Genomic DNA, 10,032 nt, shown 5'->3' on the forward strand with positions numbered 1-10,032 from the left:
AAGCTCTTCAATCTTGAACAGTAGTACTTAGGTTAATAAGTGATTACTATATTACTTTTAAAAGCACAAGTATTAAGTGATTAGATTACTTTTTACATTACTTTTTGCATTCGATATCGACTTGGTAGTCTACTGCAATCTAAGTTTTAGGCAAACTGTCTGTGGAAGAGCGTCCTGTCCATATTAAAGTAAGCTACTGGAACTTTATCAACGAAATTAAGATATTTATAGCCATTGTCCAGGGTAATGTTTATTTTTTCTTCTTTTTTTTTTTTTTTTGACTTTTGACACCAAGTGTACTTAAATCAATTTTTTAACCCTCTCTTTTTTTATTGCCAAAATCAATGTGCTCATATAGGAAATCTATATTGCAAAAACATGACTGGCCAAAATATGATGAATTAACAGAAAACACAATTGGCTGGACAACCAGGATATTAGCTGCAGGCGCTGGTCTGTCAGTAAGGGGGACGGGAGGGTGTGGTCGTATCTAAAAAACTATGAATATTCATAAAATTATTGAACAATAGAAATTGATGATGTGTTGTCGAAAAATCTTGATTGATGATGCATATGAAAATAAATCTATAACCATATATGTATGTATATATCCTATCCATATATCTACAACTATTTAAATCCCAATGACATGGAAAAAATATTCTAGTCACAAAAAATGAGACATTTCTTTTGATTTTCATATTCCATGTATGTTTTTGTGTGTATTTCGCATTCTTTTCGCTTTGCCTTTTCTAGCCAAATGTATTTAAATAGCAACGTCATAGAAGAACAGGAAAACTAAAAGGGTGAATAAACGAAGTTTTCATACCCTAATTTGAAAGAAATGTTTCATTAGATTGCTAGAGTTCTTTCCTTTCGTATTTGAGCTTGTATTACATAATATGGATAAACATTTAGAGCTTCGACCTTGAAGGTTAATTTGGCTCAAGAAGTCATAAACGTTTATTTACTTTCTCTAGTTTAGTCTAATACTACCCAAGGACAATAACTTTTTATTGGTTGAAACCAATTGTTAATCAAAGTCATTATACCCTTTCGCTAGGACACTAAAAATGTGAAAAATATCATATAGAGCAACTAAAAAGAAAGAAAAGCAAATCATCAGTCATACATCATAATCATTCAAGCAGTTTCAGTAACGAAGAAAAATAACAAAAAAACCCCCAAAAAAAAAAAAACACCCTCAATATGTGTGTGTGTGTGTAGGACTCTACACCCCTTTTGTTCGAAGCCCACGCAAAAATACTAAATAACCGACAAAAAAAAAGAAAGGAAAATATATGATAGGATATGTGTATATGGAGAAAGGAATTGCCAGTTCCCTGCTGGCAATCAAAGCCAAAAAATATGATCGATGGCTTGGCTACCGTGGTCGAGGTCCATAGATTTAGAGAGGTCCTCTTTTTACCTCCATCTCCATCTCATGCTCGGTCGGTCCTGGTTCTTGTTGTCATTCCCATTCTTGTGTGTGTGTGAGTGCCTGCTGCGACTCTGTCCACAAAATGGCACAATTAACGTGGCATATCCTTTCAGTCAAATTGTTGCCCAACAAAAGGCTGTCAGGGCGCTACAATTGTTGAACACAGTAAATAAATGTCAATTCCCCTAACCCGACCTTCCCCCCTCTCTGTCGCTGTGACTCTCTCATTCTGTTGTTCTCTATCCAACCCGCTTCATCGATAACATAATGACATTTCGTATCATTTTTCAAATTGTAAAAAAAGTAAAACCAAATGGGGAAATGCGCGTCTTTTTTTTGTATTTTGGTTTTTGGTGTTTTTTGGAAAACCAAAATTGAAATTGTTTTGTCAGTTGGTGGTGGTGGTGGCGGTGGCCAGTGGACGGGGATCGAGGATTGGGCTCTGGTTATGGGGTCCTTGGTCACACAGCAGGATATCGTCAAACATATTGGAGTTTTAATTATGATTTTGTATATAGATATTTTTTTTTATTGGTTTCTGTCAGGGCCTAACAGAAGGCAAGGTGTTGTTGCTGTTTGTGTTGCTGCTGGTCAAAACAATTGTAAAACGATATGAGCAGACTGGGCAACCCCTTGTAACGGATTATCACAAGTGCTAAGATAGATGGTTAAAAGATATAATGATAACTATAATTCCCAAATGGTTGCAGCAGCAACAACAACAGCATTGATGTCATCAGATTGAATGACCCTTTGTAAAGCCCTAAAAATTTATTACCAACCCAAAGACTGTATAATAAAGGCGCAAAGATAAGGCCATAGATTACCTGCTGAGTGATCTTCTTTTTTTTAATTGAGCCAGTTGATTAACACAATTTGATGAACTAATGTCTTAAGCTAGTCATAATTGATTTCAATCGGTGATATATTGGGTAATCGTGAAGTTTCATTCACTACTATTGAACAAGTTTCATTTTGAATTGAAAGGTTTATGCATTGTTGCATAAGAAGCTAAGGAGTGAAAGAAATGGACGATACTGTTATCGTACTCACAAATGGATCTAGAAAATATTTTCCAAAAAAGTCCAATCCGAAAATCAAGATTTTGGCCTCGGTAAATTTCAGTAGTTTCAGACAACTGTGCTAGAAAGGATACATAATATATAAATTTACGAAAACCTGGCTGGACCGCTCCCCTGCATCATGTTTTCAACAATACACAAGTCTTTCAATCTTATTGCATTTTGTGTAAATTTAAATTTATGTGGCATGTTTCTGTTTTTTTTTTGTTCTCTCCTCATCTATAATTTTTTAACACTTTCCCACAATTTGCCATTAAATTTTTCACAGATTTTCTTTTTTTTAAACCAACATTTGCCTAACTACTACTAGACACTACACGCCCCTGCAAAGGAACTGGCCAATTTGCCGCCAATAATTGTAATAAATGCCAATGAGAGATGGTTTAGGGGGAAGAAACGGGGTGTACGATATGCATACCTTGGCCATTTGACATTTCCGGTCGTATTGAACAATATGTGACACACAGGATCTCCAAGTTCCTTACACAAATTACGGTAATTTTCACTTTTTGGCCAACGTTTTGCAAATTATGCCCCCGCAACCATGCATTGGCGGTGGCGGTGGCGGTAGCGGCGTCAACGGCGGTTGCAACCGCCACTTAAACTGTCACACGTGTGCGGCATTGCGGTAATTATAAAGTCATCTTGACATAATCAAAAGTGACAATTACAGCCATTGACCAGGAAGAGAGGCAGCAAACCGTATGTATGGCCAGTCACTATGATTAAAAAACAAAGTCAATGGCATTTGTAAGAGTGTGTGTGTATGATATTAGTAATTTCAGTTAGCGAAATAGTCACGCGTCATTAGGGTAACTTATGTCCAAACCAAAAAAAGTGGGCGGTGGACAGGTGACAATCAAGCAATCCTCCCCCGCCAAGGAAAGAGTGGCGTGTGAGAAAATTCTGGTGATGAATTTCGATCAACAATCGATCTTTTTTCTTTTTACCTGCCGGAAAAGATGAGGAATGATGAAGATAGTCCCAGACAAGGGATGCCAACTCATGACATTAATCCTTCTCTATAACATAAACACAGAGAAAGAGAAAGAGAGAGAGAGTGAGTGAAAGCAAGATGAATACAAAAGGCGGGCGGGAAAAAAAATTGATATGCAAATTTATTTAAGCCTCAACTAAACGTTAATTTTGTCTAAGCTGCTAGGCAAACACAGGAGAGCGAACAACATTACAAGGGTCGATCCCAAGATACCTTTTTCCTTTACTTTGTACAATGTAATACCTCAATAATATATCACTCACACCCCTCAAACAAAAAAAAAAAAAAAACAGTTATAAATCTCATTAAAAGGTTGTTGACTCCATCATCACACAGGCACAGGAACAGTCACAGGCCCAGACCCAAGGATTAACTGCAAAAAGTGAAACAAAAAAAAAAAAAAAAAATTAAAAGGAACCAAAGAAAAGAATGTAAACGAAAAAAAAAACTCCCGACCATGAAAATTTTCTTTCTCTTTACGCTTCAATTAATACAAAAGTGTTTAAGGAGGGACTACTTTGACAAGCGTGACATGCAAGTTGAAGGAGTGGCTAACCCTAAAAGCCAAAGAAATCTCTTCTGTCAATAGACAAATGGCGAGTCGGGAGACGACTCGACTGACTAGGCTCACATATAACCAAGTATGTGTGTATATATGCATATGAGTGTATGCAAATTAATTTAGAAATGTGTCCACCCTCAAGTGTCAGGCAACCATTACAATAGATCAAACAGAATGAAAGTGAGACAGGGACAGAGACATAGCTCTAAGGGTAAGAGGTTTCTTTCCCAACGACTTTTGTAATTAAGAATTGCGTATCAAGTGGTAAATAAATGCTGATAAAATATATTGCAAAAAAATTACAGAAAAAACCAAACGACAAAAAGGAAAAATAAGAGAAACTCTTCATATACAAGTAAATTTCAAGGAAAAAGAGGCAAGTGGTACAGTTATGCCAAAGTTCATCTAATAAAATGAAATAAATGCATATTCTTATAGCTCTATGGTCAGGATTTCCTTGCTGTTCAATCCGTTTAAAGACTTTAAGTTGAAACCGAAACAAAGCGTTAAGTTTAGTTAACAACTTTACTACCATAAAGATTGAACCACAAAGTGTCAAGCTTTTCCTTCCTTCTGGTATCAAGTCGAAGGGTTTTCCATTCACAATGCTCTCGTAAAATAATGCATTTAATAATTATTAAGATTCAACACTGTGTCTTGCTGCCACCCACACCTTTCTAACACTATGGTTTTCCCATCACACCAATATGTTCGTTCAAAGCTAATTAAGATCTACTATCGATAAACCCTTTTCTTAAAGTGTTCAAAGTGGTGCGGGTGGAGCAAGAGAAGAGAAGGAAGAGAGAGGGTTATAATAAAGTGTTGCAATTTAATGTCAAGAAATTAACTTATATTAGCAACATTTTTAATTAAACAAACACATTGTGTAAGTGGGAGTGTGTGAGAGTGGGGTGTGTGTGTGTGTTGGCCATTTAGTTTAGCATAGTCATAAGTACCCACATGTTGCCAGAAGACTTTTCCGCAAAATGCTGCTGCTTGGGTTTGCTGCGTACATAAACTATGCAATTTTACATACGCTTACCATACGCGACCATAGAAGACGACAACTCCTGACTCCTGACTCCTGACTGACTGGTGACTCCTGAGGGCCTTCCCGCCTGCCAGTCAAAATCTCATTGCGCGCACAATTTCGCCTCAAAAGTTGTAATTATTTTTTAGCAGATGTTACACACTGAAATCCCCCCAACCCCTTTTACTGTTCGCTTTGTTCTACTACTTTTTATACCCTTGCAAAAAGGGTATATTAATTTTGGTCAGAAGTGTGCAACGCATAGAACGAAGCATCTCCGACCATACAAAGTATATATATTCTTGATCAGCACGACGAGACGAGTTCAACTAGCCATGTCCGTCCGTCCGTCCGTCCGTCCGTCCGTCCGTCCGTCCGTCCGTCCGTCCGTCCGTCCGTCTGGATCAACGCAAACTCCTCCTAGACCGTAAGAGCTACAGAGCTGAAATTTTGCACGTAGGCTTGTATATACTGCAGGCGTTGTATATCTCGGATTCAGCCGGATCGGACCACTATATCATATAGCTCCCATACAAACCCCAAAGTAACGAACAGTGACTTTTCTCAATAACTTCGTTATTTTCTATGCTATTATCGTGAAACTTAATATTAGAGAGTTTACTACGCCTATAAGCGACTATGCCAAATTTGATCAAGATCGGGTGACTATATCATATAGCTCCCATACAAACGGCCAAGTCACGAACAGTGACTTTCTCAATACCTTCGTTATTTTCTGAGCTATTGTCGTGAAACTTAATATTAGAGAGTTTACTACGCCTATAAGCGACTATGCCAAATTTGATCAAGATCGGGTGACTATATCATATAGCTCCCATTGCTTTTAAATTAAACATTTCTTAATTTAATATATATGTTAATGACTGTGCCGAATTTGATAAAGATCGGGTGACTATATCATATAGCTCCCATAGGAACGATCGGTGGAAAACAGTGACTTTGATCAATATCTTCGTTATTTCCTATGATTGTAGGCCTTTCTTTCGCAAGCATAAGCCTTTTTAGATAAAACGTTCTTCCACATTGATGGCTAATAGGTAAGGAAAGAGTTACCAAAAAAGTTGCAAGGGTATACAAACTTTGACGCGGTCGAAGTTAGCCCCGGCCCTCTGGTTTTTTAGTTTATTTTATTTTTCCAACTATCCTAGAAAAAATTAAATACCATACATTTAATTGAAAGTATGGGCCTTAAAAATGCCCTCTTACAAATATTTCACATTTACAAAAACGTTAACTTTAATTCCTTGAATAAAATTTGTATTAAGCATTAAGTTCTCTAAGCTCTTGACTTGGAATTAAATTAAATCAATTTAGTTCAAGAGGGAAACTTTTCCATAATAAAAAAAAAATATTTCGACAATATAATTTCGAAATATTTTAGTTTCGCAGAAATGCCCTTTATACATTTGAATCTGCTGTTAATCTCAAATCCATTTTATAAGACCAATTTTATTGAAGTAGATTGATATAAAACCAAACTGCAAAGTCTTAAAAGTAGGTAATATTTAATTAAAGTGTAAACAAATAAGTATACCACCTAAATAATAAAATAATTATTTTAAATTTCGCCATGGGTTGGAAATGCTTTTCGATTGCTCTCTAAGGGGTATTAAAACATTGCAAATGCAAAAATAGAAGAGACACACGCAATGACAATTTTCCTGGTGGGCAACTAGTGCGAAAGAGTGACGGAGACACAAAAAAAGAGAGAGAGGGAGAGCAAATGATGAGGATATGAAGGGAACGCCGAAGGTGAGTATATAGAATATATATGAATAGGGGAACTCCTTTTGTTTTTAACACTTAAACAGCAAAAGGGGTTGTTGGCCACGCACATTTTAGCAGCTGTTGAGGTTTGCAAAAAAAAAAACAAGGAAAAAAGGCAAAAGACCTCCCTCCCCCCTCACCAACAAATACACACTAAGCTTCCCGCAACAACTGCAATTGCATCTTCCTTTTTGCAGTTGACAACAACAGCAACAGCAACAGAAGAGTCAGCCTCCTTCTTTGCTTTGCTTCACTCTGACTCCTTACATCTCCTTCTCTTGTTGCCTGGTCTTCCTTGCTCCCTTCATCAGTTCATTGACCGCATTATGCGTTTTGCTATCAAGGAATGAAAAAGAAAAAAACCGATAAAGAAAAAAACAAATTCAAAACCAAAAGAAACTGCGTAAATATGCGTACAATTCTGGCCCGCTTTCATCACTCAATTGTTATCCAGCCTTGTCTTTAATATTTTTAAATACCCTGCAATTTCAAAAAAGCAAAAGGAAATGCCTTGTTATTGGATTATAAAATGATTGATTATAAAATTTCAATAGACAACTATTTTGGAAAATATTTTTGAATTTTTTTCACAATGAAAAATTTGTATATAGAACCTACAACTTGATAAATATTAGTTTAGATTACAAACTTATTAAAATTTAAGTCAAGGACATTTCAGGTCCTTATCATTACAATCAAGACGTATGTCCAAATTTAATGTTGCATTTACACAAGTATGCACAAGTATTGACAGCTTTTTTGTTTCAAGCGACTAAAGGACTTTGCAAAGAATGTGGAAATCATAAGCCAAAGGGTTTAGGCAACTGCAGTCTATAATCTTGAAGTAATAATAATTACAATTTAGTAGTTAATTATGCAATTCAGTAGCTTGAATTTTAAGATAATAGAAAACCAGATGGCCGGGGCTAACTTAGACCGCGCCGAGGCCGAACGGCCTACGATCTTAGCATAGCAAATAACGACGTTATTGATGAAAGTCACTGTTTACCACCGATTGTTCCTACGGGAGCTATATGATATAGTTTCCCGATCTTCATCAAATTTGGCACAGCACAATCGCATCAAAAGTAACGAATTTATTCATAAAAGTCACTGTTATTGAGCGATCGTTCTTATAGGAAGCTCTATGATTTAGTAATCCGATCCGATACAAACCTAGAAGGAGTTTGCGCTGATCCAGACGGACTGACATACGCACGGACATGGCTATATGAACTCATCTCGTCGTGCTATATGATCAAGAATGTGTATTTTATGTATTCCACACTTCTGACTAAAATTAAATTTAAAATTTTTGGAAGGACTTAACAATCGATAAAAACCTAAACTGTTATCTTTAATTGAAAAGCGAAGTAGTAGAAAAATATCCTGGTAAGTGAGAAAAAAGTTGAAGGAAATAGAAACAATTTAATTTAGTATGTATAATATAATACCAAGTTTTCTTTGGCAACTTTCAGGACTTCAGATGCGTTGCCTGCCTGAAATTTAATGAAACCGCTCCGGTGACCGAGTAAAATGGATCTAACTTGGTACAGTAATCAACAGTTATACAAATGGTTTGGAGAAAAACGAACTTATTGAAAAAAGTTACTGTTCGTGACTTTGCCGTTTGTTTGAGAGCTAAATGATATAGTGGTCCGATCCGGCTGAATCCGAGATACACAGTCTGTGAGGTACATATGTACAGATTACATGCAAAATTTTGCCTCTGTAGCTCTTACGGTCTAGGAGGAGATCACGTGAATCCAGACGGGTGGTCGGACATGGCTATTTGAACTCGTCTCGTCGTGCTGATCAAGAGTATATATACTTCATATAATCGGAGATTCCTCCTTCTATGCGTTTCACACTTCTGATCAAAATGAATACACCCTTTTTGCAAGACCATAAAAAGAGCCTACATAGTCTTCCTCTATTATGATTTGCTTCATACAATTTACAAGAGAAATACAAGTAAAATCTCCCTTAAATAACCCAATTTTTCTTCATCGCAAGAAACTGTATGGCAGTGTACAAGCAAATAAATTAACATCCGCCATCAATGGAAATTAATAACACAGTGAAAATCCAATTAATCAGTAAATACCAAACTGCTTTAATTATAGGGTAACCTTGCGTCGCAATAGCAGAGAATTTGCTTTTCTTTTACCTTTGGCTTTGGCTTTGCTTTCACTTTATTTGCATACGGTGAAAATACGGTTGATTTGCATATATGTATGTATCTACGTACTAATATTTGTATATGTATGAATGTATATAGGGCTAGTCGCTCTCTAGCATTTTGCTTTCCATGTGCTTTTTGAAGTTAACCGGGACCTTTAGCCTTTTGTTTTTAATCGGTAAAGTGCAGCTGCAGGAGCAAATACATACATATCTTTGTGTTGCTCCTCCTTGTTGTTTGTTTTTTCTTTCTTGTTATTTGTTTGTTTGTTCTAGCATCTTGCGGTTATTTAAAGGTCTCTGACTCTGATATATTTCATCTCAATGATTTTTGAAGTGAAAGAAAGTAAAGAAATATTTACATCAAACTTAAAGATAATATATTTGATTCGTTATCATTTGGCATTTCAAATGCCAACATATTGTTGCTAATCAAATAACAATAAAAGACAACACGAAAGAAACGAAAAAAAAAAAAAACAAAGTCACTGCCCACATCAAATTAACGCTAATTAACAAATATTGTGGGAGATCCTTTTTTTTTTTGTTTCGTTTTGAACTGCTCATAATTTACTTCATTACGATTGTTAATGAAAACAATCAGCGGTAATTCAACAACTACCCGAAATCTACATAAAAAAAAAACACACACAACCAAAACCAAAAAAAAAAACTACCCAAAAAGAGAAATTTGTTCGAGGACCCCGAGGGCAATTAAAGGCGACAACAAACAGCCCCGTGACCCAGACCCAGGGGCCAAAGGGGGTGGCTCTCTAATGACAATGATGCCCAAGGATTCCAACGAGTGAGTGAGTGAGTGAGTGAGAAAGAAATGTCCAACCGACCAAAGGCCAGAAATCAAAAGCCACTACTACAGGGGCAAACACACTATCCTGTCAGTTGCCTGTCTGTCTGTTTGCCTGTTGATAAGTACAGTTGCCTCCGTGAATT

Source organism: Drosophila tropicalis, unplaced genomic scaffold (genome assembly GCF_018151085.1).
Source record: "Drosophila tropicalis isolate 14030-0801.00 unplaced genomic scaffold, ASM1815108v1 contig_1190, whole genome shotgun sequence".
Lineage (NCBI taxonomy): Eukaryota > Metazoa > Arthropoda > Insecta > Diptera > Drosophilidae > Drosophila > Drosophila tropicalis.